This window comes from Bos indicus, chromosome 10 (genome assembly GCF_029378745.1).
Source record: "Bos indicus isolate NIAB-ARS_2022 breed Sahiwal x Tharparkar chromosome 10, NIAB-ARS_B.indTharparkar_mat_pri_1.0, whole genome shotgun sequence".
Taxonomy (NCBI): domain Eukaryota; kingdom Metazoa; phylum Chordata; class Mammalia; order Artiodactyla; family Bovidae; genus Bos; species Bos indicus.
In genome coordinates this window covers 65,992,668-66,018,143 of record NC_091769.1, presented here as the reverse complement: position 1 = coordinate 66,018,143, position 25,476 = coordinate 65,992,668, and positions in this window count along the sequence as shown.

Here is a 25,476-nt window from a genome sequence, read left to right as displayed (position 1 = left end):
TTGCTCTTTGGAAGAAAAGCTATGACAAACCTAGACAGCATATTTAAAAGCAGGGACATTACTTTGCTGACAAAGGTCTGACTAGTCAAAACTACGGTTTTTCCAGTAGTCTTGTATGGATTTGAGAGTTGGACCATAAAGAAAGCTGAGTGTCGAAGAATTGATACTTTTGAACTGTGGTGTTAGAGAAGACTCTTGAGAGTCCCTTGGACTGCAAGGAGATCAAACCAGTCAATCCTAAAGGAAATCATTCCTGAATATTCACTGGAAGGACTGATGCTGAAACTGAAGTTCCAATACTTTGGCTACATGATGCAAATAACTGGCTAAGTGGAAAAGACCCTGATACTTGCCCTCAAAGATTAAGGGCAAGAGGAGAAGAGGGTGACAGAGGATGAGATGGTTGGATGGCATCACTGACTCAATGAACATGAGTTAGAGCAAACTCAGGGAGATAATGAAGGACAGGAAAGCCTGGCACTCTGCAGTCCATGGGGTTGCAAAGAGTCAGACATGACTGAGAGACTGAACAAGAAGGCATCAGAGAGCCATCAAAACAGCTGAGATGTGGGGGAAGGAAAATGCATTGAGGTGAGTCAAGACATTCTGTGCTCTTTTTCTTTTGGTGCGTTTGCTGAAGTATGAGCAATGGGCTGGTGAGATTGAGAAATTGAATGAAAAGTAGCTGTGAAAAGTCAGAGAACTAGGTAGAACTTTAGTTGTCACACCAGGATGGGAAGTCACATATTGGAGATCAAGACTACTATAACAGCCAGATTTTGAGGTTCAAAATCTTAAAGGAAAGGAAAATACATTAAAATGAGCCAGGCAGTCTACTACTTTTTCCCTAGAGCACAAGCGTAGAGATGGAGATTACAGGCAGTAAATGGAGGCTAAGAGGCTGAGATATTAATCAGAACTATCAATAGTTTCACAGAACTGAGGAGATTGAAATTGGAGTTCAGGTTCTAACAGGTAGAGCTCTCTGATAAATACCAACAGCTTTGGGATCTCCCAAAAAAACTATACCCTGGAAATAAGGAAATACTAGAAATAAATCAAAGCTTACAATGACTGAAGCCTAACCTTGAAGAATAGTCCCTGATTAGATTAAGTGATTTGATCCTATTGTAATTACCTGCCAAAAAGCTAAAGAAAACTCTCTTTAAAGAATGATAGCATCATGTAAATCTTCTATAATATATTTTATACAATATTCAACATTCAATAAAAATTATCAAGGAATGGAATCAAGAAGGAAAGAAAATAGAAATAGATGCACAGAGATCCAGGTATTAAATTTGGGAGATATAGACATTAAAACCGTGATTAATATATTCTATAAGATTAAAGGCAAAATACAAAGTTTTACCAGAAAACTATCTATTTAAGAAGAATCAAATGAAATTAACAGATATACAAGTGAAATTAAGAATACAGGAGATAGGTATAAAAGCAGTTTAAATACAGGAAAAGGAAAAGCAATTATTTGGTGGATAAGTCAGTAGAATTATCCTTATTGAAACAGAGCAGAAGAAGGAATGGGAAAAATGGGATAGAATTAATGATCTAACACTTGCACAAATGGAGTTATGGGAGAAGAGAGCAAATGTAGCAGAAGAAATATTAGACAGAGGGAGGGAGTTGCCTAAAATGGATAAAAGCTATAGATTCTAGAATGCTTCAAAATTCAAGTGAATAATTAAAAAGACCCAGGTAAAATTGCTTTGAAAAAGAAACCAGCAAAAAAAAAAAAAAGAAAGAAAGAAACCAGCAAAACTCAAATGCAAGAAAATCTTCAAAGCAATCAAAGGTGGGGACAAGGCCAAAGTACTTTGAAAGAACCAAAAGTAACAAAAAGAGCAGAAAATGGAAGACCAAAGAATGATATCTTTTTTTTTTTAATTTTCATGTTTAATTTTTTGGCCATACTGCACGGCACGTGGGATCATAGTTTCCTGACCAGGGATTGAACCTGCACCCCCTGCATTGGCAGCATGGAGTCTTAACCACTAAACCCTCAGCGAAGTTCAGAATGACATCTTTTAAGTGTTGAAATAATAACCACCATTCAGAAATCTTACACATAATGAAAATGTCCCTCAAAGTTGAAACTGAATGACCCAAAGACCTTAAAAGACACCCGACCAAAGGAGAAATATAGATGGCAAATAAACATGTGAAAAGATGTTCCACATTATCTGTCATTGGGTAAATGCAAATTAAAATAACAAAGAGATACTGCTATATACCTATTAGAAGAGCCAAAATCGAGGACATTGACAACACCAAATGCTGACAGGGTTGTGGAGTGACAGTAACTCTCATTCATTGCTGAAGGAAATGTAAAATGGTACAGCCATTTTGGAAGATAGTTTAGCAGTTTCTTATAAAACCAAGCATAGTCTTACTGTACAATCCAGCAATCATGCTCCTTTGTATTTGCCCAAAAAAGTAGAGAACTTAAGTACGTACATACAAACACTGCACACTGTTGCATACAGAAACTTTATTCATAATTGCCAAAGCTTGGAAGCAACCATCATGACTTTTACTGGGTGAATGGATGAATAAGTTGTGGTGCATTCACACATGCATTATTTAGAAATAAAAAGAAATGAGATACCAAACTATGGAAAGATATGGAGGAAATTTAAATGCATATTACTAAGTGAAAGAAGCCAATCTGAAAAGACTACACAGGGTGTAATCCAACTATTTGACATTCTATAAAAGGCGAATTTATGGAAAATTTTTAATTGAAAGATCATGGTTGCCAGAGACTGGAGGGAGGGGGAAAGAAAGAACAAGCATAACACAGAGGATTTTTAGGGCAGTGAAAATACCCTGCATGATACCATAGGATGGATGCGTGTCATTATACATTGTCATACCTATAGAATGTACATCAAGGGTGACTCAAAATGTAAACTGTGGACTTTGTGCGATTCTGCTGTGTCAATGTAGGTTTATCAATTGTGATAAATGTACCTCTCTGGTGGAAAATGTTGATAATGGGGGAGGCTATGCATGTATGGGGCAGTTGTATTTGGGAAATCACTGTACCCTTCCCTCAATTATGCTGAGAACCTGGATTGGATCAGATCAGATCAGATCAGTCGCTCAGTTGTGTCCGACTCTTTGTGACCCCATGAATCGCAGCATGCCAGGCCTCCCTGTCCATCACCAACTCCTGGAGTTCACTCAGACTCACGTCCATCGAGTCGGTGATGCCATCCAGCCATCTCATCCTCTGTCGTCCCCTTCTCCTCTTGCCCCCAATCCCTCCCAGCATCAGAGTCTTTTCCAATGAGTCAACTCGTCGCATGAGGTGGCCAAAGTACTGGAGTTTCAGCTGTAGCATCATTCCTTCCAAAGAAATCCCAGGGCTGATCTCCTTCAGAATGGACTGGTTGGATCTCCTTGCAGTCCAAGGGACTCTCAAGAGTCTTCTCCAACACCACACTTCAAAAGCATCAATTCTTCAGCACTCAGCCTTCTTCACAGTCCAACTCTCACATCCATACATGACCACAGGAAAAACCATAGCCTTGACTAGACAGACCTTTGTTGGCAAAGTAATGTTTCTGCTTTTGAATATGCTGTCTAGGTTGGTCATAACTTTTCTTCCAAGGAGTAAGCGTCTTTTAATTTCATGGCTGCAGTTACCATCTGCAGTGATTTTGGAGCCCAGAAAAATAAAGTCTGACACTGTTTCCACTGTTTCCTCATCTATTTCCCATGAAGTGATGGGACCGGATGCCATGATCTTTGTTTTCTGAATGTTGAGCTTTAAGCCAACTTTTTCACTCTCCACTTTCACTTTCATCAAGAGGCTTTTGAGTTCCTCTTCACTTTCTGCCATAAGGGTAGTGTCATCTGCATATCTGAGGTTATTGAGATTTCTCCCAGCAATCTTGATTCCAGCTTGAGTTTCTTCCAGCCCAGCGTTTCTCATGACGTACTCTGCATAGAAGTTAAATAAACAGGGTGACAATATACAGCCTTGACGTACTCCTTTTCCTATTTGGAACCAGTCTGTTGTTCCATGTCCAGTTCTAACTGTTGCTTCCTGACCTGCATATAGGTTTCTCAAGAGGCAGGTCAGGTGGTCTGGTATTCCCATCTGTTTCAGAATTTTCCACAGTTGATTGTGATCCACACAGTCAAAGGCTTTGGCATAGTCAATAAAGCAGAAATAGATGTTTTTCTGGAACTCTCTTGCTTTTTCCATGATCCATTGGATGTTGGCCATTTGATCTCTGGTTCCTCTGCCTTTTCTAAAACCAGCTTGAACATCAGGAAGATCATGGTTCACATATTGCTGAAGCCTGGCTTGGAGAATTTTGAGCATTACTTTACTAGCGTGTGAGATGAGTGCCATTGTGCAGTAGTTTGAGCATTCTTTGGCATTGCCTTTCTTTGGGATTGGAATGAAAACGGACCTTTTCCAGTCCTGTGGCCACTGCTGAGTTTTCCAAATTTGCTGGCATATTGAGTGCAGCACTTTCACTGCATCATCTTTCAGGATTTGGAATAGCTCAACTGGAATTCCATCACCTCCACTAGCTTTGTTCGTAGTGATGCTTTCTAAGGCCCACTTGACTTCACATTCCAGGATGTCTGGCTCTAGGTCAGTGATCACACCATCGTGATTATCTGGGTCGTGAAGATCTTTTTTGTACAGTTCTTCTGTGTATTCTTGCCATCTCTTCTTAATATCTTCTGCTTCTGTTATCTTAAAAATAAAATTAATTAATTGAAATGAAATTTGTTAAAAATTTGAAGGTGAAAATTAAGGCAATTCCAGAACACAAAAGCTGTGAAAATTCATCACCAGCAGACTTGCAGTCAAAAATATAATAAAATGAATTTTTAAGCAAAAAAAATATAATATCAGAAAAAATCATGGAAATATAGGAAAAAAACAAAGGTCAAAGAATGGAGAATTATGTTGTCGTATCTAATTGAATATTGATTCTTTCAAACCATAAACAACAAACTAATAGAAGGGGAAATAAATCAGTAAAGGATGCTTCATTAATAAAAAAAAAAATGCAAGAAGGCAGAAAAGAAGATTATAGGATAGAACAAATAGAAAACAAATAGTAAAATGATAGTCATAAATCCAAATATGTGAGTAATTGTATTAAAATATTTCAATTAAAATATCAAGATATTTTTTAAAAAACTGAATTAAAACCAACCACAAAAGCCAAGTACATGCTACTTAAAAAAGACAGTATCTTAAATATAAGGAAAAATAAACACTGAAAGTGAAAGAATGAGAAAATATAGATGCAATGTTAATATTAACCAAAAAAAGCTGCTGTTGCTATAATAGTTACAAAGTACAATTGGCCAAGAAATATGACTAAAGATAAAAGAGACTAATAGGGAAAACTTAATGGTAGAAAAGGATCAATCCATAAGGAAGTCACAATTCTAAATTTGTTTGTACCTAAGAGCATATCTTCAAATTATATAAAGCAAAATTTCATAAGATAAAGAAGAGAACTAGACATATCCAGAATCAACCTCACTCAGTACTGAAAGAATAGAGAGAAAAATATAGTGAATATGTGGAAGGTCTGAAAAAATGTGACCCAGTTGATATATATTGAACACTATATCCAACAGATGCAGAATACAAATTCTTTTCAAAAGCACACAGAAGATTTCCTAAAATTGGCCGTTCTGAACCATGAAACAAGTTATAATGTATTTCAAAAGATGGAAATCAACAGAATATATTCTCTGGCCATACTGGAATTAAGTTAGAAATCAGTAACCTCTGAATAACTAGAAATACTTAAATGTTTGGAAATTAAGCACTATACTTACAAATAATCTGTGGATGAAAGAATTCTTGGGGTTGCCAAGAGTTGGACACGACTGAGCAACTGAACTGAACTGAAGTGAAAGAATTCTTAGCGGAAAATATTTCAGACTAAATGATAATGAAAATTATATCATAACAGCTAAATGCAATTTGTGACTCTCACATCAGCTTATCTTCTAGATCCTACAACATTAAAAAGATACAACAATGTTCATTTTCTGAAAAAGCACACAATTTCCAAGGAACACAGTTACCAAAATAAACTCAAGAAAAATTTTTTAAAATCTGAAATGACTCTATATGTACTCAATAAACTGAATCTGTAATATAACTTTCCAGAAAGAAAACTCCAGGCCCAGATGTCATCCCTAGTGAATTCTAATAACATTTAGGGAAGAAATAGCATCAGTTTCCAAAGATTAGAAAACTTAATGGAAGATTACAGTAACTCTAAATAAGCAAAACCACCAAGGTCTCAGAATTTTCAGGTATGAAGGTATGAAAAAAACTCCTTTAAGAAAAAAACTGCCTGAAAGCAAAGAGAACACAAAATAGAAAATCATAAATACTAACTATACTTTTAACCAACTTCAGATATGTGGACCTGTATTTTTTCCATATATATAATTTCTATTTTAAAAATAATTTTTCTTTTCCTCTTTCCCCCCCTTTTAGTTTATTTAGAGTTTATTGGTGGTAGTTAACCTGGTAATTTACAGATTATGGGACATACAGGCAAGATCATAATAGAACAGAAGGAAGGACAGGATCTAGGAATTTTAGCCTTGTTGCTGAATAAAGGAGCTGAAGAGCCATGGTGAAGGATAGGCGGGTAGCAAGTGGACACTAGCCCCAGCACTGGCTTTCTTACTGTCAGGCTTAGGTTTTTCCAGTCTTGTGAAGAACCTACAGGGCTTATAAATTAACCTCTCCCAAGGACTCCTGGGGCATCTGGAGGCTTGGAAGTCCAACAGGGTGACCTATACTAACATGATCATCATGAGTGTAATGAAGTGCTTTTTAAAAATAAGAGTTGCAGGTGGTATATGTAGTTGTGAAAGAATGAAGCACAGAGAGAGTTCCCTGAGGCCACTGAGGATCACACCCAGAGACAACATATCTGAGTAATTCCTTCTAAGCAAAGCATAGCTCAGTGCTATTGCTGGATCTAGGCCTATTAAATATGTTGGGGTTTGATAGTGATCAAGATTACACAGCAACAGATAGCTGAATGAACAAAGGATTAACATCATACTCTAAGTATGAGCCCAAGAATGTGTTTGAAAACAGCTGCTATGAGAAGTACTGGAACAGAGTCATGATAACAGACCAGCATGATCTGGCCCCCAGGACAGAGAGTCGGCCATTTGATGGACTTAATAAGTGTTATGTTTTCTGATACCACTGCTACAACAAGCTCAAATCCCCCAAGAACAGACAGAGAAGCTAAAGAATGAGGTTCTAGTCGAGCCCTCATTAAATCAAACATGAAGTCCAAGCCCAGGAAAAACAGGCCAAGTGTCGACTCAGAGACATGGGTGGTTCCCTCATGCTGCTTAGCGTTGTTCCATTATTTTTTGGCTCAGTTTTAAAAGTAGTACTCTGGTCACCTGTCATAAGCAGGAGATTTTTATCTTAACAAAAGATGATTTTCATGAACTTGGAAAATTCCCATCTTGTGACAAAATATTATGAAATAACAAGAGTTAGCACATTTTCTTTCTTACTAGGAAGCTAAAGGACTTTGATGTACATCTTTTTTCATCTTGAAACAATCCTTTGGAACTATGGGAAAGACAGGATTGAATATATTTTGCATATGGAATATCCAAAGTTAGCACAAAAAGTTAGTGTCAACAACGAAGGAAACTATACGCAAGGTGAAAACAGCCTTCAGAATGGGAGAAAATAATAGCAAATGAAGCAACTGACAAAGGATTAATCTCAAAAATATACAAGCAACTCCTGCAGCTCAATTCCAGAAAAATAAATAACCCAATCAAAAAATGGGCCAAAGAACTAAACAGACATTTCTCCAAAGAAGACATACAGATGGCTAACAAACACATGAAAAGGTGCTCAACATCACTCATTATCAGAGAAATGCAAATCAAAACCATAATGAGGTATCATCTCACGCTGGTCAGAATGGCTGCGATCCAAAAGTCTACAAACAATAAATGCTGGAAAGGGTGTGGAGAAAAGGGAACCCTCTTACACTGTTGGTGGGAGTGCAAACTAGTACAGCCACTATGGAGAACAGTGTGGAGATTCCTTAAAAAACTGGAAATATGACTGCCATATGACCCAGCAATCCCACTGCTGGGCATACACACTGAGGAAACCAGAATTGAAAGAGAGACGTGTACTCCAATGTTCATCGCAGCACTGTTTATAATAGCCAGGACATGGAAGCAACCTAGATGTCCATTGGCAGATGAATGGATAAGAAAGCTGTGGTCCATATACACAATGGAGTATTACTCAGCCATTAAAAAGAATACATTTGAATCAGTTCTAATGAGATGGATGAAACTGGAGCCTATTATATGGAGAGAAGTAAGTCAGAATGAAAAACACCAATACAGTATACTAATGCATATATATGGAATTTAGAAAGATGGGAACAATGACCCTATATGCAGGACAGCAAAAGAGACACAAATCTAAAGAACAGTCTGTTGGACTCTGTGGGAGAGGGCGAGGGTGGGATGATTTGAGAGAATAGCACTGAAACATGTATATTATCATATGTGAAACAGATCGCCAGTCTAGGTTCGATGCATGAGACAGAGTGCTCAGGGCTGGTGCACTGGGATGACCCTGAGGGATGGAATGGGGAGGGAAGAGGGAGGGGGGTTCAGGATGGGGAACACATATACACCCATGGCTGACTCATGTCAATGTATGACAAAACCCACTACAATATTGTAAAATAATTAGCCTCCAAGTAAAATAAATAAAATTTTTTTTAAAGTGTCAAAAGTGGTCAAGAAGAGAATGTAGGGACTTCCCTAGTTATCCAGGGGTTAAGACTCCGTGCTTCCAGTGCAGGGGACTCAGGTCTGATCCTTAGTTGTGGAACTAAAATCCCACACACTTTGCAGTGCAGCCAAAAACATAAGTAAATAAGATAAGATAAGTAAGAGAACGTAGTGTTTCTAGCTCCCAGCCCAATGGTCTTTCTCAGTCTCAGCTCTTCTTCAGTGACTTTCTGGACCCAGTTCTGTCCATAGGAAACTCACTTCGTAATACAGACTTCTATTCCATCAACAAAGACCTGTTGACACTGCTATGTGCAATTTACTGTCTAGGTGTCAGGAGGGTACAGTGGATGTTGTGCTCGATAGGCAACATCCATCCCATCCCTCTGCTCATGGGTGGTATGCAAAGAGTTTGTGGAATTGCCCATAGCTTCAAGGGTAGATCTGACTGGTCTGAAGAGTTATCCTATCCCTCATGACAGTGACTGGTTTAGGAATGGGCATGTGACCAAAGAGAGATTTTCTGGAGGCTTCTGAGGAAGTGCTTTCTCACTCTTAAGAGAGAGCAACAGGAAAGCAGACACTCCCCTGCTGATTGCTACTGGCAGTCATCCCACAGCCCCAGGAGGAACTGCCTTAGGATTAAACTGACGCTGCGGACAGCAGTGTGGAAGATGAAAAGACACTAAGTCCTTGATGACATCATTGAACTTCTGGATCTACTAAAGCTGAAGCCCACCCCTACTTCTGATTTTCCTCACATATGTGAGCTAAAGAGTAATCTTATAATAAGCTAGTTTCAGTTGGCTTTCCTATCGTTCCTAGCTGAAAACATCCTAATGCAAAAGGACTCAGAGAGAACTAAGGTTTCATGCAGAAGGAACCTACTTCTTTCCAGAGCCTCCTTTCCAGTCTTCATTCCACCCAGTTAGGACCTGCTGTTCGCGACCCCAACAGGCAGGGTGTGGACTCTTCATTGCCAACCCCGTGCTCTCCTCAGTAGCCTTCTCTTTGCACCATCCAACAGTCATGGTTCAAGCCATTAAATATCCAAGTTTATGAAGAGATTCATGTCCATTTATACAATCCCTGGTAGTTTAGCTGTAAAGAATCCACCTGCCAATGCAGGAGACACAGCATATCCCCTGGAGAAGGGAATGGCAACTCACTCCAGTATTCCTGCTTGGGAAATCCCATGGACAGAGGAACATAGTGGGCTACAGTCCCTGGGGTCACAAAAGAGTTGGACATGGCTTAGCAACAAAACAACAACAACCCATCAAATGGTATTTCCTACTAGCTTCTCTGTAGTAGCTGCCTTGCACTCAGATTGTTGCTATTCAGTCGCTCAGTCATATATGACTCTGCGATCCTGTGGACTGTAGCACACCAGGCTTCACTGTCCTTCACCATCTCTCGGAGCTTGCTCAGACTCATGTGTATCCAACTACCTCATCCTCTGTTATCCCCTTCTCTTCTTGCTTTCAATCTTTCCCAACATCAGGGTCTTTTCTAATGAGTCAGCTCTTCACCTCAGGTGGCCAAAGTATTGGAGCATCAACTTCAGCATCAGTCCTTCCAATGAATATTCAGAATTGATTTCCTTTAGGACTTATTGTTTTGATCTTCTTGCAGTCCAAGGGACTCTCAAGAGTCTTCTCCAACACCACAGTTCAAAAGCATCAGTTTTTCAGTGCTCAGCTTTCTTTATAGTCCAGCTCTCACATCCATTAGAGAAGGAAATGGCACTTCACTCCAATACTCTTGCCTGGAGAATCCCATGAACAGAGGAGCCTGGCGGGCTGTAGTCCATGGGGTTGCAAGAGTCGGACATGACTTAGCGACTAAACTATTATCACCACCTCACATCCATACATGACTGCTGGAAAAACCATAACTTTGACTATACGGAGCTTTGTTGGCAAAGTAATGCCACTGAACTCAGGTTAAGCACAATAATGAGAGGTTGGCCCAGGCACTTCCAGGTCAGGGTTATGTTGGGGGTAGGACACCTGTTAAAAGCTTTTTAAATTTCAGCCCTGGCTATACCGCTCTTGCTGCACATCAAACCTTCCTCCAGGTATTGTGTCTTTAATGGGGAGATGGAGGAAGGCACTGTCTTCCCTGTGCTCACTCTCCAATCCTGCACAGTGATTTCCCATCCCCAGAGCACACACACCTCCTCCCTAAGATGCCCTGTGTCCGGGTATGCCTGATCTGATGGCTTCCCAAGACTGATCCAAAAGAGACAGCTGGTGTCCAGAGCTGAGCTCCCAAAGGGAGACTCCTTACCCTACACCAAGGGATCCAGTGTGACTGAAACCATGTGTGAGTACTGGGGTGAGTGTTAGACTGAGTCCCACAAAGCGGAGGGTCTGGACCTGCAAGTCAGCAGAAGGACAGAGGAGAGCAGACTTTGGGGATTTCAAGAAGCCCATCCTGAACTGGCTCTGGTGGGGGTAGGGCGTGGAACCCTGGGTGGATTTCTTACAGGGGTGAGGAGCAACAATTTTGAAGTCGAATTGACCAAATTCTCTTGTCACCTCCCGAAGTTTCTAGCTTTGCTGCTTTTGACAAAATCCTTGACTTCTCTAGGCTTTCTGTAGAATGAAGTCGATGACTGCTGCCTCTTGGGTTGTTTTGAAGATGACAATGACAAAACACCTACACAGCTTCTCTTAAGACTCCTTTGTGAGTCCTTGCCCTCTCGTCTTTGGCATGAAATCTGAAAGCACCTAGGCGAGTGCTTGCCCAGGGAGAAAGCGAGGCTTGGGGTTAGGATCCTATTTGATTTGAGGGCATGTGCCCAAGGGGAAAAAAAAAAAACAGTTGAGGAACCTAACAATTAGATTTAAGACCAGTTCTTCAAACTGGGTAAAAGAACAACCCATTCATCCTGTCTGCTGGCAGCCTCTTTCTCTGTAATTGACAGCGTGGAAGGAAATAACCTCTAAGGTCCCATCTGGATCTCAGGTCTTTAGGAGGAAAAACTGAGAACTCCAGGCATGGCTGGCAAGGATCACGGGTGGATGTGATTTCATCCATACTCAGCTCCTCTGTTGGCCCCTTTGAGTACTTCCTGCAGGTTCTGGGTCCTTGGCCACTGGCCACACAATGTCCTGCACCCTCTGCCATGCTCCTATTTTATTCTCCTTCAAGAAGGCACATGGCAGTGTCTTGACCACCCCTCTTAAATTAACCAAATATCGTGTTTGATCATAATTTTTTAAAGGCTAAATGTTTACTTAATTGTTTCTTCTCTTTCATGCTATTCATTCTAAATTAGGGATCTCTTCTTGTTTTAGGACTTTTTATCTTGGGATTCTATGTCAGAATTTAAACAATCTCGTAACAGCCCTCCCTACTCTCTCCCTGTAACCTTCTTCCAATGTCTGACCTTCACTATCTTCATGGAAAAGCCCCCTCTGTGTTCATCTAATACAAGTACCTTTCATAATTTCAGCTTGAGAAATTCCAATAGCTTTTTAATAACCCTGTCATGGTCTCTACACTCTTTCACTTCAAGAAGATATTTTTCTCACTGGTCACCCAGGTTGAGGTCCTTTTTTTTTTTTTTTGTCTTTCTCTTCCTCATAGACTCCAAAACAGGGCTCTCTCCAACAGAGCTGCATACTTGGAAGTTGAGAGAGAATGTGGAACTCAGGCCATGTGTGCTGAGAAATCCCAGGTGATGTGTGCTGAAAATGCAGATTTCTGACCTCAGGCATAGTGCCAAAAAGAAGTTTTAATGTCCAAGTGTTTTATGCTTCAAAGATAGGCCCTTGTGGTTGTTGGTTTAAACCTGCATTCTACACAGGAAGCAATCTGATATCCCACTGACTGGAATCCATAAGGTAATTCAAAATTGCTTAGATTGAGGCCAACAACTTTGCAGAAGATTTGATACTCTCCAGAGATTATTGCTCCAAATAGGTGAGTAACGTAACAAGTTGCTCCACCAGTCATGCATTTTAGTGTATTTCACACATCACAGGCCAAATTTAAGAATTAGGATAAACAAAGATTTTAAGTATTAGGATAACAAGGAATTAAGTATTAGGATTAGTTTTATACTTTGTATTTTCCGGCATTCCATAGCTTTAAAAAATTTCCAAACCCTCAATTCAAAAAGTTGAACACAGCCCTCGTATCATTTGTTAACTGCAAAGCAAATACATTTCTCCAGCAGAAGGGGTACTCTCCTGTCCTGGTCAAATAATGGTATAAGAGTAGGAGATGTTTCAGTTCCACATGGTAAGAAAGTTGTCCTACCCAATTAAAATACCCTTCTCCAATATCCTATAATTAAGTAAATATTCATTGAAAACCCTATGTCCCAAGCACCAAAGACAATACCAAGATGAATAGAAGAATATTTTCTTCTCTCTGGGCTTACAGTTTAAAGGCACATAAATGGGAAAGTAGCTACATAAAAAAATAGATAACATAGAGTGAAAAGTCATCAAGGAGGAAATGAATGACCCCAGGAGAATCTGGCAAAGCCTTACAGAAGTGGAGTCTGAGCTGAGCCCTAACTGACGGAGAGTGCTCCCATCATGAGAGGTGATGGGAGAGTGTTTCGTCTGAAGAGCACCCCTGAGCCCTGGTTAAGGGAGAAGGGGAATGTGGACACAGGTGAGAGGCAGACGTGGTCTGCACAGCGTATGGAGAACACAGTGCTAGTGGAGATGCAGAGGCCAGGTGGGAGGACTGCGAATGCCTGTCTGAGAAAGGGGCGGTGTTTTCTGTTCTAGTTGATATCCCTGGTGTTGCTCAAGGGAATCATTCACCAACATTGTATAAATAACCCCAGAAAAATGCTAGTTCACACTGCCCCTGAGAGAGGCAACTCCATGGAAAATCAATACCTACTGCAAATCAGCATCTGCAATTCAGAAAACTTGCCTTTAAAGATTCAGTCTGGGCTGAACCTGGAAACCATTCTTTGTTTTCTTTGTCCGTGGCTGATTTTGTTAGCTTTGCCTCATCCAAGCAGGAGACATGCGGGCTGGCTCAGCTGCAGGTTCCAGCTGCTCTGAAGGTTAATGGACTGTACCATTGAGATGCCCTCCTGAGTGCCTCCAGGGGAATCCTGTGTAGTCCACATAACTCTCCATTTTAAGTCATATCCTCCTGAACACGTAGTTCACATTTTTATGTGGTGCAGGAAGACTCAGACAACACACACTTAATTTCATTTATCTAGGTGAATAAAAACTATCAGCGAGATTGGTGGCACACTTTAAAAGTCACCTTCTACTGGCAGCAGGGTTTGTGGATAACAGACTGGGTACGCCTGTTAGGAGGATTTTACAATGCTTCAGGCAAGAGGTAACAAGACCTGAATTAAAGTAGTGAGACTTAAAAGAAGGGGCAGAATGGGAGGCGTTTTGGAGATGGGATCAAAAGGGTTTGGCAACTGATTGAAGGTGCAGCAGGGAAATGTTCAAGTGGCTTCCAAAGGCGTGAGGCTGAGTTAATAGGAGGATGATAATACCATTACACCAGGAAGGGAAACCCAGGAAGAGCAGTAATTCTGGCACTAAGGGGGTAACTTATTTAGTAAATAACAAGAATATGCTTGACTTCTATTCACTAACTTGGGCTTCCCTGGTGGCTCAGTCAGTAAAGAATTTAGATAGCCAATGAGAATTTGCTTTATAGCTAAGGGAACTCAAACTGGGGCTCTGTAACAACCTAGAGGAGTGGAATGGGGGGGAAGTGGGAGGGAGGTTCTAGAGGGAGGGGGCATATGTATACCTATGACTGATTCATGTTGATATTTGGTAGAAGCCAACACAGTTGTGTAAAACAATTACCTTCAATTTTAAAAAAATCAACAATGTGCCTGCAATGCAGGAGATGTGGGTTTGATCTCTTAGTTGGAAAGATCCCCTGGAGAAGGAAATGGCAACACACTCCAGTATTCTTGTTTGGAAAATCCCACAGACAGAGGAACCTTGCAGACTACAGTCCATGGTGTTGCAAAGAGTTGGATACAACTTGATGACTAAACAAGCACCACCAGTATAACTATATCATTTTATCATCCAAACTGGGACACCATCGAGAAGAAAAGGGGATGCGTTCATATTTATTCCAGGACAGCAGGTCTAAACCCAGATTATCCCTAATACATCCAGGTATGTTGATTCCCTGCTGGTAATGCCTTTCAGTGTTTGCTCAATTAATAAATTGGTGTTAATAAAGCTGGTTCACAGTTCGTTGAACTTAGGATCTCAAGAATTAGAAGGTACCATAGAAATCATATATAAAGTTGCCTCCTGGCACTCCAAGAAAATCCTGTATATTCCATTCCCCAAGACCAGCCTCTATTGGAACAGTTCCCACAGACAGGGACTCGCTATGACATTATGAAGTGCGTTCTATTTTTGGACAGTGCTAAGTGTTCTTCCTTATACTTAGCTAAGAGTAGCTTTCCTATAAACTCCACACAGTTGACCTTTAAATAACATGGAGTTTATGGGTGCTGACCCTCTGTACAGTTGAAAATTCACATAAAATTTTTGACTCCCCCAAAACCTAACTACTAACAGCCAACTGTTGACCAGGAGTCTTGCAATACCATAAAGAGTTGACTAATACATATTTTGTATGTTATATGTATCATATTCTTACAATAAAATAAGCTAGAGAAAAGAAAATATTTTTAAGAAAAATCACAAGGAGGAGAAAATACATTTACTGTGTGTGTATATATATATATATATATTTCTTGGGAAAAAATCAGTGTATAACTAGACCCATGCAATTCAAACCTGTGTTGTTTAAGGATCAACTGTAATTCTAATAATAATGACATCAGGATAGCCAATATTTACTGAGTACCTACAAAGGGCTTGGTTTTACATGTATTATTTCTGAAGGTCTCCAACAACCCTTCTTACATTGAAGAATCCCAATTTTTCAGATGAGGCAGCAGACGCTGAGAGGGAATGTTACCTGCCAAAGATGCACAGTAACACATAACAGCAAACAAGTATGACCAAGCCTATGGCCAAGGGAAGAGGAATATACTTTGCCTACCATGAGACCATGGCAGGAAGGTGGATATATAACACAGCTGCAAGAGAGTGAAGATTTATGACCAAGTTATAACTCAATATACCGCAATGATAGAGTCAAGGCCAATGAAATTCAATTCCTGGACTTTTATCTGAGCTCTCCAAGAAGTAAACCCTATTTCCCATGGTACTGTGGTGAAATAAGCCTATGGAGTGGAACCACCACTCAGAGCAAGAATGAAGCTACCCCAGAGAAAGGAGAGCATATAAGTGAAACCTAGTAATTGAAATTGAGCCCTAAATCAAGCTGCACCTGAAGTCAGAGCCAAGTATTGAATATTTTTAAACTGTGTTAGCCAATATAGTTCCATTTTGCTTCAGCCAGTTGAGTTGGGCTTTCTATCACTTGCAAACAAAGAAGTTCTAACAGCTGCAGTGAATGAATGAAATTACCTTCACAACTGAGTGACAGCACATGATTGTTAAGCCTGTGACTACCCTGGCCAGAGTTTTTATAGCTCAGCCTTCTAGCCCATGCATCACTGTTGGAATCCCTCCTAGGTGGCGTGATGGCACACAAGGCATGAACTGGAAGGCCATGGTTGTATCTCAAAATCTTTTGAAACCCTTTCTGATCATGTATAGTCTAGACTGACTGACTTTTCTTTTTGATTTATTTTTTATTGAAGGATAATTGCTTTACAGAACTTTGTTGTTTTCTGTCAAACCTCAACGTGAATCAACCATAGGTATACATATATCCTCTCCCTTTTGAACCTCCCTCCCATCTCCCTCCCCATCCCACCCCTCTAGGTTGATACAGAGCCCCTGTTTGAGTTTTCTGAGCCATACAGCAAATTTCTGTTGGCTATCTGTTCTACACATGGTAATGTAAGTTTCCATGTTACTCTTTCCATACATCTCACCCTCTCCCCATGTCCATAAGTCTGTTCTCTACATCTGTTTCTCCATTGCTGCCCTGTAAATAAGTTCTTTAGTACCATTCTTCTAGATTCCATATATATGTGTTAGAATATGATATTTATCTTTCTCTTTCTGACTCACTTCACTCTGTATAATAGGTTCTGTGTTCATCCACCTCATCAGAACTGACTCAAACGCATTCCTTTTTATGGATGAGTAATATTCCATTGTGTATAGGTACCACACCTTCTTTATCCATTCATCTGTTGATGGATATCTAGATTGCTTCCATGTTCTAGCTATCATAAATAGTTCTGCAATGAACAATGGGATATATGTGTAATTTTAAATTTTGGTTTCCTCAGGGAATATGCCTAGGAGTGGGATTGCTGAGTCATATGGTGGTTTTAATCCTAGTTTTTTAAGGAATCTCCATACCATCTTCCATAGTGACTGTATCAATTTACATTCCTACCAACAGTGCAAGAGCATTCTCTTTTCTCCACACCCTCTGCAGCATTTATTGTTTGTAGACATTTTGATGATGGCCATTCTGACCAGTGTGAGATGATACCTCATTGTGGGTTTGATTTGCATTTCTCTAATAATGAGCGATTTTGAGCACCTTTTCATGTGTTTGTTAGCCATCTGTATATCTTCTTTGGAGAAATGTCTGTTTACGTCTTTTTCTGACTTTTTGATTGGATGGTTTGTTTTTCTGGCATTGAGTTGTATGAGTCATTTGTATATTTTGGAAGTTAATCCTTTGTCAGTTGTTTCATTTGCTATTATTTTCTCCCATTCTGAGGGTTGTCTTTTCACCTTGCTTATAGCTTTTTTTGCTATGCAAAAGCTTTTAAGTTTAATCAGGTCCCACTGGTTTACTTTTGTTTTAATTTCCATTACTCTAGGAGATGGGTCATAGAGGATCTTGCTTTGATTTATGTCATCGAGTGTTCTGCCTGTTTTCCTCTAAGGGTTTATAGTTTCTGGTCTTACATTTAGGCCTTTAATCCATTTTGAGTTTATCTTTGTGTATGGTGTTAGAAAGTGTTCTAATTTCATTCTTTTACAGGTAGCTGTCCCATTTTCCCAGCACCATTTATTGAAGAGGCTGTCTTTGCCCCATTGTACATTCTTGCCTCCTTTGTCAGAAATAAGGTACCCATAGGTGCATGGGTTTATTTCTGGGCTTTCTTTCTTGTTTCATTGGTCTATATTTATGTTTTTGTGCCAGTACCATATTGCTTTGATGACTGTAACTTTGTAGTATAATCTGAAGTCAGGAAGGTTGATTCCTCCAGCTGCATTCTTCTTTCTCAAGACTGCTTTGGCTATTTGGGGTCTTTTGTGTTTCCATATTAATTATGAAATTTTTTGTTCTAGTTCTGTGAAAAATGCCATTGGTAATGTGATAGGGATCACGTTGAATCTGTAGATTGAGTTTGGTAATGATTTCTGTGTATTGATTTTGTGATTTCTGTGTATTGATTTTGTATCCTGCAACTTTGCTAAATTCACTGATTAGCTCTAGTAATTTTCTGATACTATTTTTAGGGTTCTCTATATATAGTATCCATACCATTTCTGTCCTTTATCCAACCCATCTTTGCATGAAATGTTCCTTTGGTATCTCTGATTTTCTTGAAGAGATCCCTAGCCTTTCCCATTCTATTGTTTTCCTCTATTTCTTTGCATTGATCGCTGAAGAAGCCTTTCTTATCTCTTCTTGCTATTCTTTGGAACTCTGCAGAAATGGTATGGACCTAACAGAAGCAGAAGATATTAAGAAGAGATGGCAAGAACACACAGAAGAACTGTACAAAAAAGATCTTCACGACCCAGATAATCACGATGGTGTGATCACTGACCTAGAGCCAGACATCCTGGAATGTGAAGTCAAGTGGGCCTTAGAAAGCATCACTATGAACAAAGCTAGTGGAGGTGATGGAATTCCAGTTGAGCTATTCCAAATCCTGAAAGATGATGCTGTGAAAGTGCTGCACTCAATATGCCAGCAAATTTGGAAAACTCAGCAGTGGCCACAGGACTGGAAAAGGTCAATTTTCATTCCAATCCCAAAGAAAGGCAATGTCAAAGAATGCTCAAACTACTGCACAATTGCACTCATCTCACACGCTAGTAAAGTAATGCTCAAAATTCTCCAAGCCAGGCTTCAGCAATATGCGAACCATGAACTTCCTGATGTTCAAGCTGGTTTTAGAAAAGGCAGAGGAACCAGAGATCAAATGGCCAACATCCAATGGATCATGGAAAAGCAAGAGAGTTCCAGAAAAACATCTATTTCTGCTTTATTGACTATGCCAAAGCCTTTGACTGTGTGGATCACAATCAACTGTGGAAAATTCTGAAAGAGATGGGAATACCAGACCACCTGATCTGTCTCTTGAGAAATTTGTATGCAGGTCAGGAAGCAACAGTTAGAACTGGACATGGAACAACAGACTGGTTCCAAATAGGAAAAGGAGTTCGTCAAGGCTGTATATTGTCACCCTGTTTATTTAACTTCTATGCAGAGTACATCATGAGAAATGCTGGACTGGAAGAAACACAAGCTGGAATCAAGACTGCCGGGAGAAATATCAATAACCTCAGATATGCAGATGACACCACCCTTATGGCAGAAAGTGAAGAGGAACTCAAAAGCCTCTTGATGAAAGTGAAAGAGGAAAGTGAAAAAGTTGGCTTAAAGCTCAACATTCAGAAAATGAAGATCATGGCATCCAGTCCCATCACTTCATGGGAAATAGATGGAAACAGTGGAATAGGGGAAACAGTGGAAACAGTGTCAGACTTAATTTTTCTGGGCTCCAAAATCACTGCAGATGGTGACTGCAGCCATGAAATTAAAAAACGCTTACTCCTTGGAAGGAGTTATGACCAACCTAGATAGCATATTCAAAAGCAGAGACATTACTTTGCCAACAAAGGTTCGTCTAGTCAAGGCTATGGTTTTTCCTGTGGTCATGTATGGATGTGAGAGTTGGACTGTGAAGAAGGCTGAGCGCTGAAGAATTGATGCTTTTGAAGTGTGGTGTTGGAGAAGACTCTTGAGAGTCCCTTGGACTGCAAGGAGATCCCACCAGTCCATTCTGAAGGAGATCAGCCCTGGGATTTCTTTGGAAGGAATGATGCTAAAGCTGAAACTCCAGTACTTTGGCCACCTCATGCGAAGAGTTGACTCATCAGAGTCACTGGAAAAGACTCTGATGCTGGGAGGGATTGGGGGCAAGAGGAGAAGGGGATGACAGAGGATGAGATGGCTGGATGGCATCACTGACTCGATGGATGTGAGTCTGGGTGAACTCCGGGAGTTGGTGATGGACAGGGAGGCCTGGCGTGCTGCGATTCATGGGGTCCAAAGAGTCAGACACGACTGAGTGACTGATCTGATCTGATGTATAGTATCAAGTCCTCTGCAAACAGTGAGAGCTTTAATTCTCCTTTTTGATCTGGATTCCTTTTATTTATTTTTCTTCTCTGATTGCTGTAACTAGGACTTCCAAAACTATGTTGAATAATAGTGGCAAAAGTGAACACCCTTGTCTTGTTCCTAATCTTAAGGGGATTGCTTTCAGTTTCTCACCATTGAGAATAATGTTTGCTGTATGCTTATCATATATGGCCTTTACTATTTTGAGGTAGGTTCCTTCTATGCCCACTTTTGAAGGGTTTTAATCATAAATGGGTGCTGGATTTTGACAAAGGCTTTTTCTGCATCTATTGAAATGATCATATGATTTTTGTCTTTCAATTTGTTAATATGGTATATCACATTGATTGATTTGTGTATATTGAAGAATGCTTGCATTCCTGGAATAAACCCAACTTGATTATGGTGCACGAGTTTTTTGATGTGTTGCTGAATTCTATTTGCTGAATTTTGTTGATTTTTGCATCTATTTTCATCAGTGATATCAGCTTGTAGTTTTCTTTTTTTGTGTTGTTTTTGTCTGGTTTTGGTATCAGGGTGATGGTGGCCTCATAGAGTGGGTTTGGAAGTGTTCCTTTCTCTGCAGTTTTTTGAAAAGAGTTTTAGAAGGATAGGCATTAGCTCTTCTCTACATGTTTGGTAGAATTCTCCTGTGAAGTCATCTGGTCCTGCACTTCTGTTTTTTGGGAGATTTTTGATCACAGCTTCAGTTTCAGTGCTTGTAATTGGGTTGTTCATAATTTCTATTTCTTCCTGGTTCAGTCTTGGAAGATTGAACTTTTCTAAGAATCTGTCCATTTCTTCCAGGTTATCCATTTTATTGCCATATAGTTGTTCATAATAGTTTCTTATAATCCTTTGTATTTCTACATTGTCTATTGTAACCTCTCCTTTTTCATTTCTAAATTTGTTGATTTGATTTTTCTCTTTTTTTCTTGATGAGTCTGGCTAAAGGTTTGTCAATTTTGTTTATCATCTCAAAGAACAAGCTTTTAGTTTTAGTAATCTCTACTGTTGTTTCTTTCATTTCCTTTTATTTCTACTTGGATCTTTATGATTTCTTTCCTTCTACTAATTTTGGACTTTTTTTGTTGTTATTCTTTTTCCAGTTGTTTTAGGTGTAAAGTTAGGTTGTCTGGTCGATGTTTTTCTTGTTTTTTGAGGTAGGATTGTATTGCTATAAACTTTCCTCTTAGAACTGCTTTTGCTGCATCCCATAGGTTTTGAGTTGTCATGTTTTCATTGTCATTTTGTTTCTAGAAATTTTTTAATTTCCCTTTTGATTTCTTCAGTAACCTGTTGGCTATTTAGAAACCTGTTGTTTAATCTCCATGTGTTTGTGCTTCTTAATTTTTTTCTTGTAATTGATATCTAGTCTCATAGCATTGTGGTCGGAGAAGATCCTTGATATGATTTCACCTTTCTTAAATTTACTGAAGTTTGATTTGTGACCCAAGATGTGGTCTATCCTGGAGAATGTTCCATGTGCACTTGAGAAGAAGGTGTATTCTTCTGTATTTGGATGGAATGTCCTGAAGATATCAATGAAATCCATCTCATCTAATGTATCATTTAAGACTTGTGTTTCCTTATTAATTTTCTGTTTTGATGATCTGTCCATTGGTGTGCATGGGGTGTTAAAGTTTCCTACTATTATTGTATTACTGTCAATTTCTCCTTTTATGTCTGTTAGTGTTTGTCTTATGTATTGAGGTGCTCCTATGTTGGGTGCATAGATATTTACAATTGCTATGCCTTCCTCTTGGATTGATCCTTTGATCATTATGTAGTGTGCTTCCTTATCTCTTGTAATATTCTTTATTTTAAGGTCTATTTTGTCTGATATGAGGATTGTTACTCCAGCTTTCTTTTGCTTCCCATTTGCATGGAATATATTTTTCCATCCTCTGACTTTCAGTCTATATGTGTCTTTAGGTCTGAAGTGGGTTTCCTGTAGACAATATATATATGGGTCTTATTTTTGTATCCATTCAGCCAGTCTGTATCTTTTGGTTAGAGCATTTAATCCATTTACATTTAAAGTAATTATTGATATATATGTTCCTATTGCCATTTTCTTAACTGTGTGGGGTTGATTTTGTAGATCTTTTTTCTTCTCTTATATTTCTTGACTATATAAGTCCCTTTAACATTTTTTGTAAAGCTGGTTTGGTGGTACTGAATTCTCTTAACTTTTGCTTATCTGAAAAGCTTTTTATTTCTCCATCAATTTTGAATGAGATCCTTGCTGGGTACAGTAATCTTGGTTGTAGATTTTTTTCCCTTTCAATACTTTAAATATATCCTGCCATTCCTTTCTGGCCTGCAGAGTTTCTGCTGAAAGATTAACTGTTAAGTGTACGGGGTTTCCCTTGTATGTTACTTGTTGCTTCTCCCTTGCTGCTTTTATTATTTTTTCTTTGTGTTTAGTCTTTTTTAGTTTGATTAGTATGTGTCTTGGCATGTTTCTTCTTGGGTTTATTCTGTATGGGACTCTTCTTGGACTTGATTGACTATTTCCTTTTCCATGTTGGAGAAATCTTCAACTATAATCTCTTCAAAAATTTTCTCATATCCTTTCTTTTTCTCTTTTTTCTTCTGGGACCCCTATAATTCGAATGTTGTTGCATTTGATATTGTCCCAGAGGTCTCGGAGACTATCCTTAGTTCACTTCATTCTTTTTACTTTTCTGCTCTTCAGAAGTTATTTCCACCATTTTATCTTCCAGCTCACTGATTCGTTCTTCTGCTTCAGATATTCTGCTATTGATTCCTTTAGACTATTTTTAATTTCAGTAATTGTATTGTTTGTCTCTGTATGTTTATTATTAATTCTTCTAGGTCTTTGTTAATTGATTCTTGCATTTTCTCCATTTCATTTTCAAGGTTTTGATCATCTTTACTATCATTATTCTGAATTCTTTTTCAGGTAGTTTGCCTATTTCCTCTTCATTTATTTTGACTTCTGTGTTTCTAGTTTATTCCTTCATTTGTCAAACATTTCTCTGCCTTTTCATCATTTTTTTAAGGTTATTGTGTTTGAGGTTTCCTTTCCCCAGGCTTCAAGGAAAGTTGAATTCTTTCCTTGAAGAAGGTTGAATTCTTTCTTTCTTTGGTTTCTGCCCTCCTAAGGTTGGTCCAGTGGTTTGTGTAAGCTTCCCATAGGGTGAGATTTGCACTTACTTTTTGTTTGCTTGTTTGTTTTCCCTCTGATGAGCAAGGCTGAGTGAGGTGGCAATCCTGTCTGCTGATGATTGGGTCTGTATTTTTGTTTTGTTTGTTGTTTAGATGAGGCGTCCTACACAGGGTGCTACTGGTGGTTGGGTGATGCGGGTCTTGTATTCAAGTGGTTTCCTTTGTGTGTTCTCACTATTTGATACTCTCTAGGGTTAGTTCTCTGGTAGTCTGGGTCTTGGAGTCAGTTCTCCCACTCCAAAGGCTGAGGACTTGAGTGACTGTGTTAGAGCAGCCATCACAGGTCACGTCCAAGGAGAACCTGTGCTTCGGCATGATGAGAGGTGGCAGCTGCAGCAGTGACTACGCCTCCACTGGTTCTCTAGACTGACTTTTAATAGTATTTTACCCCCATTAGAAAACCTTTTTCACCTTGAAAGTGAAAGTGTTAGTCTCTTAGTAGTGTGTGACTCTTTGGGATCCTATGGACTGTAGTACGCCAGGCTCCTCTGTCCATGGAGTGCTCCAGGCAAGAATACTGGAGTGGGTAGCCAGTCCTTTCTCCAGAGGATCTTCCTGACTCAGGGATCAAACCCAGGTCTCCTGCATTGCAGGCAGATTCTTTACTGTCTGAGCCACCAGGGAAGCCCATTTTCACCTTACTTCAGTGCAAATATTTCTCCATGTGAAAATTTGGGGGAAACGCAAGTAAGTTTAGAAGTCCACTTCAAGAGAAAACACAGAAAGTATTTTCATGCAAAAAAAAAAAAAAAAAAAAGACAGAAGAAATGTTTTGTAATGACCTTGTTTCCCTGGCCTGTGGAATTGAGTTTTTTGCTCTATCAAATGGTTGGGTAGAAGGTATGCTTAACTTCAGAAGCTCATAGCTTGGTCCAGGAGCATCACATTATAGTCTCACTGAGTTTCAATTTCCCCATCTGTTATACAGAGGATGGTTTCTGTTTCATGTGATTTACAAAGTTGTTGTAGTATTGAGAAATTAATAAAAGTGGGATATTTTTAATTATTTTCCTTATAATATAACCATTTCTTAAATATAACAAAATTTAGAGAAAAATTACTCAGTTTGAGATAATAGAATGGAGTTTATTATGCTTTATGCCATATGGCTAGATGATTTCCAGTTTCACAACCTCAACAATGAAAGAAAAGGAGGCCATACCTTCTAGTGTTTTCTTAGGATCAAGAAAGCCTTTCACAGAAGTTCCCAATCAAGCCTCCATTTCATTGGCCACAGGTGACTTCCATGTCCAGTTCTTAAACCAAACACTTACAAGAGGAATGGAACAGTGAAGACTGCTTAGAGCAGCCTCACTTTCACCCAGTGGCATGTGCATGAGAGGGCATGCCTGAACAAGACCAGGGTTTATCACACAAAGAGGGGAACAGCACTGGTGCGGTGGGAAGCCATTCATTTCCGGTGCCGTATTTACCAAACTCTTGTAAATTGTCCCTTTACAGTGTCTGACCTCTCATGACTTTCTAACCTCTGGAGCCAGGTCTTGCTGTGTATCTTCAGCACCCAGTACAATTCTGAGACCCAGTGGGAACTACATAAGCATTTATTGGATTTAATTATTGAATTTGAAATCCATTCACCTCTAAGACTCTAGGAACATGATTCAGTAGGAAGCTGACAATAGTTTCTGCACTTTTCTTGGTGCCGGGCAGAGACCTAGCATGGAGGAAGAAACCCGCCATGGTATTTATAAAACTCCTGTGGGGCTTCTGTGATTCTTTGATTTTTAGAATGATTTCATTTCCCTTCCCCCTTTACATTATTATCTAAAGCCTTTAGAACTAATTAGAAGTGGGAGGATCAAAGATGATATATTTTAAATTTGCTTCCCGCTTCACCCACTTAAAGTAAAGAATCCTGCATAGCCCATTAAGCTGGAGGTACTTGCTGACAGGAAGGAAACCATCTGGTGAACAACTTCTGTTAATTATGTTGGAACATACTAACGAGAATAAAGAACAGCCCTTAATGACCTTCCCCTTGGTGGCAGAATCCACTGCAGAGTAGACAGTCATGGCTCAGAGCCAAAAGTT